General features: G+C 36.5%; 1 protein-coding gene across 22 annotated transcripts in view; it reads left to right on the plus strand.

Annotated features, from left to right (window-relative positions):
* PARD3 (par-3 family cell polarity regulator) overlaps positions 1 to 19,906 on the plus strand; it is a 424,465-nt gene that overhangs the window by 326,178 nt on the left and 78,381 nt on the right. The window lies entirely within an intron of this gene.

The following is a 19,906-nucleotide window of genomic DNA, read 5'->3' on the forward strand; positions in this document are numbered from 1 at the left end:
CACTGCCCAGAGCTGGTAATGGCCAGGCTGGCTCAAATCTTTAGCATGAACATCGTAAAAACAGCATTGTTTATATGGGAAATGTTATTACTATTTCAGTTTGGTGCTAAGTGCCAAACAAAATCTGACATTTAAATATGTCCTAAAGGTTATTTAAAAGTCACTTACAGAGAGACCTATAACAAAATGTCTCATAATAGTTTGCATACCACTGTTGAATGGATGACAGATTTTTCTTTAACTTGCAAGAGAATTACTGCATCTGCGTGTGAGGCCTTGTCAGGGTTTGTTTTTCTTTAATATTCCTTAAATTTCTCTTATTTTCATCAACACATGCCACCAACTGATGCAGATTTAACTGTGTCATGGCATGTGGATGATAGCGAAGTGGAGGACAAGTATGTGAGGTGCTATATCAGAACAATGGATAAAGATGGATATATTTTTTTGCAAGTTTGAGTCTCTTATGAGGGCAACAACTGTAGTGCTTCACCCAGTGATGGTACCACCAAGTGATCAGGCAAAGATCCCTAAGTCACCTTAAAACGTGACTTGAAATCTGAATTAAAATCATGCTTGTTCTTTCTTCCACTTTCTTGAATGTGTTTAATATTTGTCTGTATTCCAAATACTGTAACTGACAAGCATTACGAGACAATAAAACGATGAAGAAAGTGGTTATTCACTAATCATTTTGACCATTCATTTCCCTAAATGAAAATGGACTGTATAATGTCACTACCTCAATAGAGAATTGCACATCAACCTATGTGTGGAAGTAGTGTTGCTTCATCCATCTTACCCTCTATGACTGCAAATAAAAAAAGCCTATAAATGGTAAATTTTGCTTAAATATTTTTTAGGACTTGGAGCTGTTTTAGAATTGCTTCAGCACAGATGTATGTTGTATTAGAATTGAAGAAATCATCAATAAGATTTGGTGGCTTTTTGTTTTTTATGTTTCCCCTCCTATTCCCTCCCCCTCCATGCCCCAGCAATAGTTACTATCTGTTGAATACATAATTGAAGTATGGAAGGTTCTTTAGTTTGAGCTTTTTATGTAATCCATATTTAAGCATAGTTCCTGTGAATCTTGAAGCATATTTACTGAATTCCAGTTATTTAGTCATAGCAACTCTTTCCAGTAGCACTAAGAAAGTCTTTTCTGGTCTCGATCCTAAAGAATTAAAACAGTCTTTCCCTAACAGCAGAGCAGTTTACTACTTAGACGAAATGAAATCCTAGCAATAAGTAAATAAATAAATTCTTCAGGGGGTCGTTAGTCATCAGTGTAGCTACATATCTATCAGCTGCCCTGGCTACATTAGCTCCATCCTATGTATCAATAACTTTCAGAGACAGGCTACTAAGCATTTTTTTGCTTTCCAACTTTTTCTGTTACTATTAAGGGAGCAAAATCGAGGTGGAATGAGTAATGTTTGTTTATTTTACAGTACTGGAAAGAAGTATCTTGAGAATTCTGTTCTTGTCGATAAAGCTTTTAGTTTATTTGAGAAATATTTCTAAGTATGTTTTGCATCATACAGAAGAGAAGCTGCGCTACTGATCAATAGTGTTTTTCATGCAGATGACAATGATGCTATACAATGGGGTTTTATAGTGATCACCTGACATCCATAGTTGAGCAGTATGTAGAAAGACAACTCCTAATGGACATTTACTGGTTGTCACTGTGTAATTTCCCACCAAGAGTGCATTGTCCTGAAATATAATTGAAATAAAATAGGCACTGTGCTGCTATAAATCTAAATAGCTTGAAAATAGTAGGCTAGACTCCCACGGCTTGCTGAGGACGTTTTAATGGAAACATAAATACCATAATCATAAGCTTTTTGCATGCATTTTACCATTAAAAAGAAAAAATAAATGTTCATTTTAGAATGAGAGACCTTTATGAACTGGTTTCTATCAGAAGTGGAATCAAGTTCTGTCAAAGGAATATTAGAGAACTGAAAATCACCCCACTTGCTTTAACTGTCATCTGTTCAGTGCTAACAGTCAAAAATGCTATTTTTAAGGGCAGGCTGCACATTTTACTTACTACTTGCCCAAAAAGAAAGGCAGAACATTTTATTTAGTTGTTAACTTTTATTTGCTTGGTGTTATGTTTTTGCTTAAATTGGCATAAGAGTAATGAACACTGGACACTGGAAGGAAACATTCTAATACAACATAGGAACATGTAAAAAGAGTAATAAGAAGACTTCATCTTTCTAGTGTGTGTAGAGTGATTTTTAGCAGCAGCAAAAAGGGTCGTGAAAACTATGAAGTACTATATTGCAATGCCTGGATAAATGTTAAAAAAGCAAGGCAGTCGTGCAGCTATATTAAACCTCAGTCATAGAAGAGTTCCTGAAGTCTATGGAATCATTTGTGCATAGAAATCTGAGCTTACTGCCAGTCCCATAATAGATGAAGGTATGCATTATTATTCAGAACAATGCATCCCATAAGTGTTAGGGTGTTTGTTTTTTTTTTCTTAAATAAAGATATTTTTAGATAGTTCTTGAAGTTGACTTGAGGAGCACTGCACAAGCTGTAAACTGTCTAAGCAATGACATTTATAAAATACAAAGCTGTTCAAAAGACATGCAGTGTAGGTTGACCAAGATAACAAGTAAGCTCTTCCGTCCTACTTGTGTTTACTTCTGTTTGTTGATGTGGAAGTGTTTTCCTAAGCCCCTGTTTGTTATGCAAGATCCCTAAACGACTTCAGAAATTAATAGTAATAGGGTTTAAATCCTTATCTTCCAGAGAGTGTCACCCTTCTGCAGCATAACAAAGCTTCAATCCTATGAGAATCAGGCTTCTGGAAAGACTTTTCCAGCCTAACAAAATGGTACATGTGCCACTGTGGTATCATCAAACAGATTTTCCAAGACAACCCTTCAGAGAGCAGTGGGCTAACAAACTATTTGCAGTTCTCTCATATGTAAAATAGAAAAAAAATACTTGGAAGTCAGTGTGGTATTTTCTTCCTTTCTGACAACCTGGAGAAGGATTAGTTAGAGCCTCTGTGAGACTCTTTTTAGGGTTTAATTTCACTTGATCACTAACATGTTGTTGTTTGTTGTTTTTTTTTTTTTTCCTCTACCCTTCACGCTGTCAGCTAGTAATCCTTACCCCCAGAACTTCCTAAAAATTAGCTGCATCTGTCATAGACCCATGTATTTAGAAGCAAACAGACAATATTAGCATTGGAATTTTATTATCTTAGGTGGTTGTTTTCTTTTGTTCTTCCATCTTGATAGAATATCAGACAAGTTTTAATATAAATTCATGAGGATTTATGTAGACTCCCTATTGTGAAAGTATGCAACTGCACTCCCTTGTTTGAGTTACCATTTCAGTAGAGTAAGAGGCAGACTTACAGTGAACTCTGTTCAGGTTCAGGACTCTGAAAGTCCTGTGTTGTGGGCTTTTTCTTCCCTTTTTTTTTTTTTTTTTCCCTCTTCTTTTTTTAAATAGATACCAAACACTGATACTGTTGTGAGAACGGTCCTTTTTTCCATTTACCACAACCACGGCCTCACTTAAACTCTGGTGTTTTTGCTTCCTCTCTCCTCAAGTTGACTTGCTGTGTAATCTAAAGCATGAGAGCTATTTGTTTGTTTTTACAAAAGCAGCAGACGTTGGTACCTCTACAAATGGCTGCAGTGGGAAAATGCACAGAAAGATAAGAGGGAAATGAACTTTCCACTCCAGGTTACAAAACAAGGAGGTGAAATGGGGCCCACCGAAGGTTGACAATCTTCACTGCCCTTATTCTGAGAGAGTCTCAGCTAGCAACCTTTCCTGTAGTGGTATCTGTTTGGTTTTGTAATTTTCAATTAGGCACTTTGTTGCTTGTATGAAAAATATAAAAGCCTTCAAATGGGAGGAGGCAATGTTTAATTAAAAAGACGAAAAAAATGATTTATTCTTGTCTAAAATAAAGCATGATGTAAAACTTAGAAAAGTCAGTATCTTAGGTCTTGAACTGTGTGACTTGAAATTGTAGTCCTAAAACAAGGCTAATGTACGTGTCTTTGTTTCCTACTAATACCATTAATAAATGTTCTGAGGAAATGTATAATATTTGTTCTGAGGAAATTTGGGGGAATATCTGAGGATGCGAAGCTGAAAAAACGAAGGGTCACCAGTTTCTTAAATTAAGTACTTTGATTCTACCTGTCTAAACTGTTTTAATCTGTTCTTTTCTAGTCCTGTTAGCCAAAATTTGGATTGTGAACTGTTATTATGCAGCACTTGGGCACCATAATTTAATCAATTAAATGTGTTGCTGCTGTTGGATGTGGCCCTTTTTAAATGGAGTACAAATTTATGACTCTTCTGCCTTTTGTGTACCTCCAGTCAACCCATCTGTTCCTCTTTGGTGAAAGATTCAGACTTCTGCTTTGCAAGCACTTAAAAAGTTAGGGCTTTGTCTTTTTAGTTGTGTCATTACAGGAGTATAGAGACTAAGTATGCAGAGCATGTTGTGCATTCACAGAATTGAATCCCTCTGCAAAATATAGAAATTGAAGTTAGCTCTTTAAATTAATGTTGATAAATAGTTTAAAAGTGAAGTATGAGCTAATTTTTATTTAAGTTCTTCTAATCATCATACTAGATTTATAGATTTGTGGAGGTTTTTGTGGTTACTTTTTTAAGAATTATATCTATTTTGCAGATGAGACAGGCTATATTTAGCCCAATTGTTTATCTTTATGGTCTGTCTTGTTTGTTTATGTAACTAAACAAGCATCCTGAGTATGGTCTAAGTGGTTTGTCAGTGGAGGAAGTGGTGGAATCCAATTGTGGGAAGGAATCCTCTGCAGTAAACGTCAGGAAGGAAAATAGCATCACTACGTGTAGGTTAGCAAGTGTGTGTGTGTATGTGAGTGTGTGTTAATTCCTTTTAACATCTTATAAACTCATTGAATGAGTGCTTATATAACATATCACACAGACAATCCTGGAAAATGAGAAACTGCTTGAAGATCTCATTTCCTTGTGTTATTAGGTGGAAAGCTGAAAACTAATGCTTTTCAGCTCTTCACTCAGCAAACGGTATTTATAACTCAAGTATTAGACTTCAGAGCATATGACTTATAAGGTGTTTGAAGTTTTGTTCTGTAAGGCTCAGTAAGGCTCAGACGCTATGATATACAAATTTAAAAGTTTCTTGCATGACTTATATGATTATGTATTTCTGAAAAATGTTGTTCTGCCATCAGATTTATTTACTTGCCATAGACATTTTTATTTTTTTTTTCATTCTGTAAAATACTCGTGACATTTAAATAGCTTTTCAGTTGATGTATTCATAGATGTCTTTCTTATGTGATGGATATATGAAATGCTATTATAGTAAATAGATCGCATATCTGTAAGGGATAGGGAGTTTCATCTGCCCTGAGTTTAGATGGTGATATAACATATAAGACTTAATTTATGAAAGCAAAAGCAAAGGCACAGATTTTGATTCATTTCAATTCACGTGTATAGTTTTGTGACTATAATGCATGGCATGTCTGAGTACCTTCGCATTCTATAATGGTATGTCTTCTGTGTGCAGCAATTCAACCTTGATTACAGCCTTCCATCCTTTGGTCCCAGGTTTCCCTTTAAAAAGAAGCAAAGTGAAAACTAGGATGAAAGGAGAAGGCAGTATTACTACTACAAACAATTTAAAAAGCAATTAGAATCCATACTACTTCGAGGGCTATGAAAAGCAAAGTCTCACTTCTAATTTCCAGTTATCTTTGGAAAGGGAATTTATTTGCAGAAGACCACAGTACTGCAGTACCTGGCCTCCTGAGCACTAAACACTCTCTGACCTGGCAAACAAAGGAGACGGAAAATAGTAATGCTGGCCTTTGTTTACTGAGACATATTGTATGGCTTGTTAATAGTTGTGGTATCATGGGGTATTTTTTGCTGCAGAGGGAACAAGCAGAGGCTGCCTGCCATTAACAGATATAGTATTTAAAAATAAAAAATAAAAAAATAAAGGAGAAAAAGAAAAATAATTCATAGCATAACCTTCTCACATCATCTTAAACTGTACTGTGTCTGCTTGCTTAAGATAAACTTTGCGCATATTTGCTAAAATGTTTTCAAATTAACCAACATGTTTCTAAGGATTGCTAAATGCCCATCAAGGAATGGCGGGATGCATTGAAGCTATTTTAATTAGCAAAGTGTGATTTAAAGGTTGCTAAAATCAAAAAAGAGCTTATTCATTTTTCATCAATAATCACTTTCCTTAATATTTCATCAGAACCTGCTGATTCGAAGACCACCTTCTGGGCTTCGATTCATTATGACTGCAGACGTAATTTAATTTTTCCCCCTTTCCTCATTCTGTGATAGGCTCTTTCATCTTTGAGACATTGTTAAGATGTTTCTAACATTCACAGATTGTTAATTGATCCAACTTTTTTTCTAAAACTGTACTTAAGACAGGGTCGTCCTTTCTGTGGAAGCAATTTTCCATGCATTTGCTTCTTTCTAATGCTTCTTTCACTCTTTGTCTATGATAACACATAAATTCTCAGACAGACGTACCAGGAACAGGGAGCAGATGTGGTTTTATTTAGTTATTTATTCTTGTATCAGTTTGGTCAACTTAAATGATAGAATACTCTGGAAATGCTTCGAAGGTAAAGGCCAGAGATGATACAGGAACATCTGTGTACCCATGACATGTCTGCATCCCAGTACTGCATCTGTATGTCAGCTATTCATTACATCTAATGTGACAATGAGGCCACAATATTACAGAGATGATAGAGATAAATGTAAAGAGTTGCTATAGCCGGTAAGATTGCGGAGTCGCTGAGTTAGACCTTTATAGTTAATCTAAAGCAAACTTGGAATTTAAACAGTGCTATAAGTAATGTATTATACCTAAATGTTTGAGGAATCATAAGAAAAGCAATCCTGGGAATTTATTCAAAGCATTTTGTGAAAGGAAATTCAGTTATAAGAAATTGCTCTTTTTGCTCTAGAAGGGCTGTTCCTCTAAGTTTTGTCTACATTATCAAATTCTAGCAATATTTTTTTTTTTGTCCCAGAATGCATTTCTGTTATTATTTCAACTGCATAACCTGTTTCTTTTTTGGAGGTATCCCTGTAGAGCAGTACATAGGAAACTTTTATCTGTGTTAAAATAAGAAATTATTAGTTACTCAGCAAAACCAGAATGTAGTGGGTTGAAACAGACTCACTGCCATGGAGTGTACTCTGGGCCATTCCTCTCTGTGCTTCAAAAAAGTTCACAGTTCTCAGTTTTCTTCACTTACCTCTTGCTGATGAGAAGCTTGTCCCACTCAGTAGATGCGCTCAGTGTCCAAGCTGTGCTTCCCTTGTAGCAAAGAGCTGGGATATCTATTCTTCTCATATTCCTCGTGGTTTGCCTCAGTCTGGTCTGATTAGAATTTCAAAAAATGACCTTTAGGTCTTGCGTACGTGGTCAGAGATGCATTGTTGCTTCTCCTCTAAAGTTCATATAGACTGAATTTCATTAGCTTTCCTTAGTTCTTCTAATCTTGATGTAGATAGAAGTTCTGCTGTTTTTGATGTAGGTAAAATTGCTACAGTGTAAGGCGACTGAATTTAACAGGATAATAGGTAAAACTGAGACAGCATTAAGTGTTAGGAATAGAGCTACTTCATTGGACCGCACGCTTACCCTTTTTTAATATTCCTTCTCACGCTGATACCTGCATCATCTATGCAGTGTGTTATCAGTGAGTGTCGATCCATATTCAGTAGAGCACATATACCAGTGCAGAATAAGATGCAGACACATGAAGGTGTTTCTTTGACAGATTTTTAATGTACAAATTCAAGAATATTCATGTATGTATAAAAAACTTTCTCTAGAAATTTCTTCACTCCAGAGGAGGTGACTTCCAGAGCATGTCTGGTCCAAGCCTTTGCTCAAAGCAGGATTGATCAGGCCAGGTTACTCTGGAGTCATATCCCGTGCGTCTCTGAGGGTGGTGATTTCACCAGCTCTGTGGTGCCTACCCCAGTGTTTGACCACCTTCATGTTATCTAATAAAGCATTGTAAAATCAGGATTTCCCATGCTCTACTTTGTGTCTGTTTCCTCTCATCTTATTGCTCTGCAACTCTGAAATGTCTAGAGAGTGTATGTGAAATAAGATATAAATCACTTTCTATATGATTGGGAATATTGAAACCACTGATTCAAAATTTCAAGGCATCAAAGAAAATTTTAGAGACAGTAAAGATTGCCTTACAAAATGAATACTACATTGTTAGCATTGAACTTTTCCTAGTGATCACTCGAGTTCTTATTCTTTAATTGCCAATTATATTCCCGTATTTCAGAGTTATGCTAAGGAATGTGTCTTGTTTCTTATTTTGAACATAACTACTCCCTTTTTCTCCACTATGCTATTCATAGCATGAATACAACCCTTGAGGACAAGTCATAACTCTTAATGTTCCCATAGAAGGCTGCATGTTGTCCTTTATTTTAGCTTTGGTATTGTGAGTGTGATATTAAACTTATCCAAAACCAGCATGTCTGGAAATACTTCTCAAAACTGCATTCTATTGGCCTGCATGTGTACTTCACTCTTGCTTTTCAGTGTCATTCTGCAGAGGATGCTGGTATAGCTTGCCTTCTCAGGATCATTGGATGCCCCCCCACCCCATCATCCCTGTCACGGGTGCAGGTAGATTTTCAGTTAACCTTTGACACAGTGTTACTGCCATGTCCTGCTGCTGTGGTGACAGCCTCTGTTCTTCTGAAAGAGTATTTTCAGTATTTCTTTCTTTCTTTCTTTCTTTCTTTCTTTCTTTCTTTCTTTCTTTCTTTCTTTCTTTCTTTCTTTCTTTCTTTCTTTCTTTCTTTCTTTCTTTCTTTCTTTCTTTCTTTCCTTCTTTCCTTCTTTCCTTCTTTCCTTCTTTCTTTTCACACTGAGGTTTTGCAGCTCCCCTGCACAGTTTTCTGATAAAAAATAGTCCCAGAAAAATACTACCATGTTGGCAAGGAATTGTGAAACAAAGGTTTCCATACTGTCCTGAAAACCGTTTACTTGTGAGATGCAGTGTGCAGCTGGTGCTGTGGCATTTCAGGAACAGAGCCCAGGAGACAGGCAGTCTCCTGCAGGGCTGAAGGACTGCACCGGAGGTGATGGAGGGGAATAAGCAAAGGAAGGCTCCTGTGGAGATCAGCAGCACTGCAGGATGGGAGAGGAAGCTGCCTGCTGAGCGTGCTATTACAAAGGAGAGCCAACTATCCTCTCACTTTCCAAAAAAATAATAAATAAATAAATAAAATAAAATCAATACAAATCACCCTCTTTATATACATAAATGAGGGAGAAGATGATCTGTGCAGTATTGTATTTCATCTATATGGTGCATTTGCAGGGGTTAAAGGAACTTCATAACATTTAGTGGGGACTTCTAGTCAATACAGAGACCATTTTGTGCTGTGGCTCATCCCCTCCCCACTCCTTCCACTGACAAGCTGCCACCTGCGCAGTAAAACACTGCTGCTGTTTAATTGCATATAAATCAGGGCCAGGGAGGGGAGACAAGCCAGGAGAGCCTGGAAGGAGAATGTAAGTTTTAAAGGTAATTACCTGAGCTGGAACATGGCCAGGGCACTGAGGTTAACACCTGTATGCTTGTGAGAAGTGTCTAGTGGTGTTCTTCCAGAAGCCATTTTCTACTGAATTATAGAAAAGACCTTGTTAGTCACTGGATCTGACTCCCTTATGACACTGAGTTTGTTCCTACTGTGGTGTTTATCACTTGTGTAGTGCACCTTCACTCACTTTGAAATGAGATTTGTTCGTCAGCTTTATGTAGACAGATAGACTACTCTTGTTCTTTTATAGATCTTGGTTCAGAAGACAAGTGCTTGGCATCTAACCTAAACTTTTATTTTATCACCTCTGCATTCTCTTGAATTTATTAGGGTCTAGGACAGAAAGACATAAAAGTGTCTGAAATTCCCAGTACCTATCTGAGGGTATCCACTGAGATCCTAAGGAGAAAGAAAATATTGCTTTTGCTGTGTGCTCTACAGTCACAAAGAATGGCAGACCTACAGCTGCCGAGATCTTTCTTAGTGTGCTTAGGCACCATCATATCGCAGCACAGAAGATTCTTGTCTTTGCCACCTTCACTCCCTCTCTGTTTGGAGACAGACAAGTGCTCTATTCTGAACATATGTGAAGGGTGGAGGAACTGCTCATCAGTGGGGGCATGCAAGACATTTCTGCTGTCTCATATGTGACTGAATGTGGATATTAAGAACTAAAACTTTGTTTTGTACAGGTTAAGCTAAGTCTCAGTGACTATACATCTCATGTTTGTATTCCACACAGAGAGGCACTGAAGAAAACTTCCACATATTCAGCAGTTGATTATGCAATTCCTACATAAGCAAGGAAGTTGAAAATCTAATTTTTATTTTGTTGCTATTATTTTTACAGCTGATGGTATAGTGATGATAAATATTTCACTGACATTTATTATAGAGGAGACGTATATTGTTATATTAGAGGAAGAAGTTGAATCTTGCATGTAATTTAGAACTTTGCTGTGTACACAGACTGACAAATTGTGCTGGCGTAGGGGAAATAAAAGGAGCTAAGAGAAGTTTAAAATCAGTGAGCAATTTTCAATTCACGTGAGGATGGCAATTTTATATAGTGAATAAATAAGATATTAGGAGCGATGACATTAGGGAAATGGTTGATGTGAAATGAATGTGTCAAAATAGGAGAAAATTAACGTTACAAGCATCAGGCTGAGGAATAAGTAGTGAAAATGAGGTTGCATGTCCAAAGCAAAAACAGTTCCTATTCTGGAACATGGTGGTGATGAGGAGTGGGGAAAAAGAATGAAGAGTGGAGCAGAAGATAGTTCTGGGGATGGAAAAAAAGAAAAAAATATATATATTTCAGCAGTCTTTAGTCTTAGTGAGTTTCTTGGCTATGATATAATTCACACAGCATTCACCAGAATGCAACCAATCGGATTGTGCTGTAGCACGTTTCCTGTATTCGCTTTCCTCCAGGATTCACCTGAGATATCTGAGCTCTGTTCATTCCTGCCCTGCAACTTCAGCAGCGCTGCCGACACACAAGTGAAGCTTTGACTGCATCCCATCATCTAAATTCAGCTGTTCTTCCCTTTGGTATCACATCAGAACAATTTAAAGAGCCATGAAACAGCAGGATCCACAGTGTAGGTGTTTAGGTTCTTGCTGCTTGGCCACATTACTATCTTGCTGTATCTGCAAGAGTGTTGCAAACTTGATTAAAAAAATTAATGATGAGAAACAAAGGGATGAACAAAGAGAACAAAAGAAAAAAGTGAAGAGAGCGTGAAAGAAGTTTATTGCATGCAAGTCATCCAATTATCCCTCAGAACCCAAATCCCTTGTTTAATTGCCTAAGTTGATCCTTCAGGACTGACTGCTTTAAATGAAATAGCAGGTTTGGTGGAAACCAGCCTATGGGAGGCGATTTGTGAATGGGCTTGCATGAACTGCAGAGTGGTTTCTCTTCTGTTTGTCTCTGCCTTCTTTTGTCAAAAGAGTATCAAAGAATGAAAAATATGAGGGTTGTTGATTTGTAAGTAATCTCTTTGGCAAAGAGTTGAGGAACCTGGAGGTATTGGGAATCCCACTCCTATGCTTTTTATGCTGTGCTAGTCCGCATCAGCTGTATCTCTCACTGGGATCATAAACTCTCACTGTACACTATGTTAAGTTAATTTGAAAAAGTGAGGGAAAAGAAAAACTTCTTTCAAATATCTCACTGCGAAATCACTAGACACTGCAGAATGTCAGTATTGAGCTGGCGTCAAAATGAGAGCAAGCTGCATCTCAAATCATTGTCTCGCATCAGTCGTGTGTGCCAGCAGCAACCGAACTCGCAATGGAGGGATGAAGACTGTCAGACTTAATGTACCTTAAAGGACTTCTGTTTAATACATTCCTCTGCATACACACTGGGTAAGGAAGAGACCTCTCTAATAGCCTAGCAGCAAACTGTCATGCAAAATCTCTCCTGTAATTATCCCCTTCTAGACAACATCAATCCTCCCAGCATTAGTGGTCAGTAAGGGAAAGAAAATAAGTATCTCCCACAAAACAGGAGAAAACATAAGAAATTGAATCATTTTCCAGTCTCCTCCTTGCCCAAAGCTTCTGTACACCCCCAGAAGACTGCCCTGTGAAAGAGGACATAAGGTCATAAACAAATCCACAGTGATGCTATCTTCTTTTTGTTTATAAAATGCCATTCAGCATGGTGCAGCACTTAATAGAATTTATGATGAAATCAGGATAAATTCTTTAATTACCCTGCAGTTATTATGTGAAATGTTAAGATGTAAAAGAGAATTAGAAGGAAAAAAGGTTACAAAAATCATAGGCTGTTCATTTGGATGTCCTCAGGTGACATCCAGCTCAGAAATTAATTTCCTGAGAGAAACCTGTAGCAGAATGAAAACATTATCTAAAGTGGAAAGATCTTAGCAGGTAGGACAGAAAAAAGAGTGCTTCGTAAGCAGTCCAAAGCTTGACTTATTCTTACGTACACTTTCCTCTTTATACCTCAAGCAGTAGTTAGGAATAATAATTTCATAGAATCCTACTCAGTTATTTCCATCAAAACCTTTTTCCAAACCTGCTGCACACTGAACATGAAATGATTCATTCAGTCAGACCTTTCTGACTGAATAATTGATACATTTTGACAGGCTGAATGTTCGGTGCATTACATTTGCTTCTCAATATATAGACGATGATTAACGTAACTAGGTCTTACTTGTGCTCATCAAGGGTGAGTGCCCCAATGAGAATATTATTTGATGGTTCAGTGAACTGAACTTTGATACTGCACTTAGATTGTTGATAGCATTAAGATGGTCGTGACAGCATATGGATCTGTCAAGTTAGAAAATTTTACTGAGTAAGGGAGAAAACCTGGTGAAATGTAGAGAGAACTTAAAAAAAAAAAAAAAACACCCCCCCAAAAAATCCTAGCAAATGTCAGTGACTCATTTAGATCCAAAATGGAGGGGGGTGGAGGAGGGGAAGTGAATGGGTATCTCTGAAATACAGTGATTTAAAGTGATTCCATTGGACCTATGTCTGTTAGTATCTGTCCTAGCCAAAGCCACTAAGATCCTGTGAAAAATAATTCAAAGCTTTGAAAAGGTGCTTTTTCATGCCTAAATCAGAAAGCCAATCCTATCTATGAAGTCAAAGGAGAAAACTGTTATCCTCAGGAGTGCAATTCAGAACATCCAAGTGAGATAGCTCTAGGCAGAGTTGTAAATGCTCCCTCCCCATACATATTAATCTTGCCCTGAGGTTATTTAGTTATGAAGTTGATATGAACTCATTAGTCCAAAGTCAACAAAGCTTCTCTGTGCATGGTGCAAACGGATGTCCATTCAGAAAGACGGCCATCCGTAGTTCCCCAGAGATTTTATTTTGATCTTTGGTTATTGTATACCCCTGATGTCATAGTGGATGAATGTCTCTTTTGCATCTAGATTTGCTGTATCGGAACAGGGTGTGAGAGTGTTTTGACTCCCATAAAATGGAGGCACTGAAGAGGATGTTCACCTGTATATATTGTATGCAGAGTGTATATATTAGAAAAGATGCTATATAGTCCATATATACCCACAGATACAGATGTTATCGCCATAGGGTAAAACAAAGCACTGAAGAAACATACCCTTCTTTTACACCTCTGTAGGAAGTCCGGTTTTCATCATGTATGCACCGAAAATTATATGTGCAAATATCTGCTGAAAGACAAACGTAATGCTTAAATGTGAATGTCTAGAGCAACTCTGGATGTCCTTCCTGTCCTAGGCTACCTAGCCTCTAACACCAGTCAAGACAGATGTGGGACTGCTAGTAGTCCTTTTCCTATTTTCCACCCCTGTGGACATAAGTCTTCAGGTGATGAAAGTGACCCTTGCTTTTGCATCTGTGATGCTGAAGCACACAAGGTGACTTAGCTACAATTCCACAGGTTTGTAGTGGACAGTTATTCTTGATTTTTCTACATATAAGACCAGGACTGAAGTTTCTGCAAGTTCCTCCTTCATTTCCCATCTTTTTAGTGTCTAAAAAGGCAAAGTATGTCTGAATATGACAATATCTGGATATCTCTCTTAAATATTCAAATAAATTTAACCATTACAACATTTAAGTAAATCTAAATATCAAATGTCTACATGCCAGATTTCATGAATAATGTTTTCAGTATCAAGTATTTGGACCTTGCATTTGCCTCGCTTTCTGCATTTTCCTATCTCTGCCCAGTATTTAGAAAGGGAATTCCATCACTGCTTTCATAAGCAGCTGTCAGCAACAGGAATAAAATGAAAAAGCAGGAAAGATTCAGCTTGTGGTTTTGGTTGATTTTAGAATGTTTCTGAGCTTGTGGCCTTCTTGTTGCTCAGAAAATATTAAACCCTACTTATCTTTCTGAAGTCAGAGCTTATTTTTTGTTTGTTTGTTTGTTTATGACATAAATATATATCTGTAATATCTTACGCAGCTATTTATTTTCAATGGCTTTTTAAAAATCATGGGGCCTAGAACCGGTTACCAGATTGGTGATAAACTGCTTTTGTTTTGTTTTAAGAAAGATACTGTTTTCATATTGTACTATAAAAGTTGACATGCTTCTGTGAAAATAGCACCTTAATTGTAGAATAGTGTCTCTTGGCAGCTTTTGAGTAAACTCTGCTGTGTAATTACTACCTACTACAACTTGAGTTTGAAAAACTACACGTTGCTTACTGACTTCCTTAGCAGTATCATTTGTATGATATACAAATACCATAGGTAACCCTATTCTGTGGTCAGACCTCTGAAACTCGTCTAGAGACAAATTTGCCTTTCAAGGGCAAAACAGCAATTGTATTCATTCCTTTACTTCTACAAGTTTTGTCAATACTATTTACTCAAGCAAGATGAAAGCCTATTTTATAAAGTATTTCAAGGATCTGTAAGACCATAAAATTTTTGATTTTTTATTGACAATATAATATATGATAGACTGGGGGAGACATCGTTCAAAGAATAATTTGAAAAAGCACAGAAGTATTCTGATATCTCAGCAACTGCAATATTGCAAAACAATCTATGTCACAATGCAGCTGATCCCTTAAAATGCAAAGAGAGATTATTGTAACATTGCTCATGTGATTTTTCTCACTTGTTAATTATAACTCTATGGCTCTATAAGTATTGCATTTTAAATATTTTATGTTGGTAATGCCATCGTAGCAAAGGACTGAACATTAGACAGATGTAAATGGACTTTGTTTTACTTCATGTGCAATAATTGTTTATGGAAAATTAGTTCATAAATTATATTCAAAAGGATGTGCTTTTTTGTTTTTTTTTTCCCAAAGAACTCTTCTTCCCTGCTATCAAACTCTGAAAGCTACTGTGATATGATGTAACAGGTCTCTCAAAATAAGAGAATAACCTATTCTTCCTATTACTGCTGTGTGTGTCAGAAGCAATAAATTATGCTGCAAGTTAAAAAAGACATTTGGAAAAGATGTCTATCAGTGACATGAGTGAAGAACTAGAAGGACACTGCATGTTGAGGTGGTGGGTTTCTTCAAAAATGTTTACGATTGAGTGTGGCTGGTATAAACAGGCACTGGTGGGTCTCAGACTACAGAGACTTTCAGGTCCCATCCAGTCACATCCCAGTCAGTCATAATTCATTTAGCATTTTCATGTTGGTTATGTTATTGCAAAGTGCTGTGTAGACTTTGAGATGGAAATCTGCTGGTATGACTTCCGAGTTTTTCAGCAAACACAGTGTTATTTTTCTGCTTCTCACACGTGGTGAGGTGATTTTTCAGTAATATTTGTCCCAGTAAAATCATTTTTCCCTTGTATATTATTGTAATATATTTGCATACTAAGTTTTGGAGAATTTTTGTTTAGGCTGTTAGGAAAGAAAAAGAAAACTATAAGAGTTGGTAGCATTTATTGCAAAAATTCTTTGTCCTAAATAGTTCAAAATAGAGTAAATTATCTTCCCCTTACCATACACTCAATACTTTACAGAAAGTTGGAACTTCACAGTTAATGTTCTGATAATTCATAAAAAAGTAATTTTGCCAGTGAAACAAATATTTTTTTCTTGTCTCCAAAAAAAACCAAAAAAACACACTATGTTTAAACTGCTGCTATAATAAATATTTTTAAATAAGTGTATTGCTTTGGATTCTTTAAGAAACACCTCATTATTACTGCAGTAGTCTTCAGGGTGCTTTTAATCAGAAAATCATGTAAATTGTTAGACTGGTTGGCAGCTAATAGACTTCAAGCTTTGGATGAATTATTTTGTACTCATACAAGTAATAGCTGTATTAAATTTGAGCATTTCATCATCAAATCTCTAATACAAGTGAAATATATTGAATAGAGATTCTTGGCACTTGTAAAGTGTTTTACAGCTCTGAAGCGTTGCACAGACAATTGTTATTGAAACTCTGTGAGAGCAAGTTGTTATCTCTGCTTAAATACAAAATATCAGCCCAGCTAAAGAAGTCTGTAATGCAAATTACATTGACTGGAAGTGTGCATAAAAGAGGTTTCTTTATATGCTTCTCTGGATATTTGCTGCTGTTCACTGATGAATAGTTGGACCTTTTCTGTGTTGCAGTCCAGCTGGTTTTGTTTCTTTTAAGATGGAAAAATTGAATTAAAACAAAGAAAAGTGTATAAGAAGAATGTTGTTTAGTGAACTTAATTGCATACATGACTTACTGGCTTCTTGAATCTTACCTGCAGGCACATTTTGCAGAGCAAATAAAATTCATGAAATTAGATGTAAACATAAGCAAAACTGAGTCACCTGCATTTTTCTTATAAAAGAAATGAAAATCTAATTACTACAATCAAAGAGATCTATGGTGTGATTTCCCTCATCCTAAAGCAAATGTCTGAGTAGGTCAGCTAAATATGTCCTACCCATCTTAATTTATGTTAATTGACAAAGATGAATAACTTGAATATATGCTTTTATTTCATTAGGTGAATCCAGCTCTCTGTCTGGCTCCATGTATGATAATGTATATAAGAAATGTTCTTTTTGTTTGTGACAATGGGCTCTTTAATGAAAGAACTGAAGTGCCCTAATGCTATATGTTGTTATTATTCAAATTTTATTTTTGGTGGTGATAGGAGGGTTTTGTTACTGTTTTACCAGTTCCATCACTGATGAAGACAGGTGGTAGGTGATGAAGACGTGCTCTGAGGAAAGGGCTTCCAGCAGCTAGAGTTAAAGCTGCCACCACTCACTTTCTGTCTGGTATTTTCCAGTACTTCACCTACTATTTACTCTTTAGGGCTGTGGAGGGGAAAGGAGTTATACAACTTGTATATTAAAGCTGTCTGCCTTGGTATGGTATGTTAGACATTTTTGTTTGCTTTATAGTAGTAAACTTCTCTACCTTGATTTTCAACTGCTTTCACCCCTTGGCTACTGTGGAATTCTGTACCTGAGAAATGTTCTTGCATCAGACATATGAAAAGCATGGCATATCTTATTTATTTTATTATTTTTTTTCCTGAATTGCCTGTCAGTATGTTGTAGTGAGTTATTGCAGTAGGACCCAGCCATGTACATCTCCCCACCTGCAAAGAACAGCTTTGAGTTGGGTGTGCTGCAACTCCTGCTTCCAGATTGCACTGAGAGATCAGGCTTTCTGTCACATGCATATTTTGTTGAAGGATATAAGTGGTTTTTGCTGTTTCAGATTAAATTAGATTCCATCAGTGCTCTCAATTTTATTATCACCAAAAGAAACATTCAATTCACCTGCTTTTTAATCTCTTCTCTTCCTTCTTCTCTGTTCAAGACTGAGAACAAATGTTGAATGAAATTACTTTTAACCCACACATTTGAGACATATTAAACTTAATCTTACTTGTCCCAGTATGTTTGAAGTTGTCTACTTTCTCAATTAGAACAGCCTGGCTCCTGCTGGACTTATTCAGTACTCTTCTGTCCCATTATAGAAAAGTAAATTAGAACTGTGGATTTAGCATATAATTTCTCTCTTTCTATGCAGTGTCCTTGAAAAATGTGTTATTTTCTCAAGTGTTCTGATTTTTATTCTTGGATCTAAATTCATCTGTAGAACACAGTTACAAGATGCATTTGCTCACAGAACTGTGTGATGTGTGTTCAATAACGTATAGCCTAATTATCTCAGTATCAATTACATTTCTCGTATATTTATTTACTGCTTAGGAATCAGTTGAGCATTTCCTTTTTTTTTTTTTTTTTTTTTTTTTTTTTTTTAATAATGCATCTAACAGCAGGCTGTGTTGTTTTTCTTTCGTGGGCTTTGTGCATCCACCCACTTCCTTTTTGCCATGATGAATTTCCTCTGTACTTGATTATAGTGATTTTTTCTGGTTTGACATCCCTCAGGCTCTGTCTCCTAAATCAATATCATCTTTCGGTGAATGTTGTTATTGTGATGAGCATTTTTTCCCCACTTAAGGAATGCCTGAGAATAAACCCAAGTGGAAATTTTTTATGATGTGTCAATTTATTTTTTCTTCATATACTTCTTTCTCAGTCAAATTAAATCAACTGTTGTCTAAATGTGTCTCATTTTCTACTCTTTTAAATTACTGTGGTCCATTTATTTGTTGTTTCCCAGACCAGCATTTGTCTTTGTCGTGTAGCTGTCCACATTTTGAAGTATACAAATACTATAGACCTCTGATGTCGCTTCATTAAATGTATTTGAGGTGTTGACCAGATTATGCAACTCAACAGTTCCTTCTTAAGACAGCAAATGCATTTTGAGTTCTGTTGAAAAGGTGGAAAAAAAAAAAAAAAAAAAAAAAAAAGATTATTTGTTTGCCCACTCAACTGGGAAGCTTCAATCTGTTGCCAAAGCCAGTTATCGTGAGCTTTGATTAGAAACCAGGAAAGACAGATGCTTGAAAACGTGAGAAAAATTGTATCCAGTTGGAGAATAGTTCCTTTGACTTTGGGGGAGCAGAGGGAAATCACCATGGGAATATGAATATGTATTTATTTTAATATTTAGCTAGATATGTAGATGTTAGCTTAGACTGTTTATTGTTGTTGTTAGTGTCTTCCTCTCTCTCTCATTACTTTTCCTTCTGATTTGAAGGTCCATTTTTCTTTAAATTGAATTTTGATTATTTGTGCTTCATCTAGTTATGTAGACTTGCTGTAATCAAAATTCTTAAAATCTGCTCATCAATGCATTTGACTTTAATTGAGCCATAGCTAGCTTACTAGTATAATGTCCTCCCAATAAAATGAAGGTGGACTTAGTAGTATCTTAGGAATTCGTTACTACACGTCTGAGAATTTTTCTCTCTGTTATTCCATTTATCAAGTGGCATCCTTTTCACGAACAATTATTTCATTCAGAATTTCAGAAATAATGAAAACAACTGATTATCCTATGAAGCTTCTTGACTACAGTGACTTCCAAAGTTTGCAGTTTTTCCATCTTGCTGGAATCACTTCATAATCAGGGATGTTGGTGTCATGATGAAAGGAAACCTGAGTGTTGCCACTGTTAATTCTTCTCTGTTGAACTGGTTCCCATTTCCATTTGTTCTGGTGCTCTGCTTCTCTAAGGGACTGAGCTGCTGTGCTGTTTTGCAGCCACTGGAAACCAGGGATGTTTCATTGCCCTGCCAGCTTCCTCCATTTCTGATTATCTGGCTTCCTTCGGATGCCGTTCACTGAGCAAGGTCCATTCACAATGTTGAAGATTATCTTTTCCAGCAAAGTTAGTTTTCTCCTGAGCTAATAGGTTTGCTAGTCTCATGAAAATTCCGGTGA

The sequence above is a fragment of the Coturnix japonica genome, chromosome 2 (genome assembly GCF_001577835.2).
Source record: "Coturnix japonica isolate 7356 chromosome 2, Coturnix japonica 2.1, whole genome shotgun sequence".
NCBI classification, from domain to species: Eukaryota; Metazoa; Chordata; class Aves; order Galliformes; family Phasianidae; genus Coturnix; species Coturnix japonica.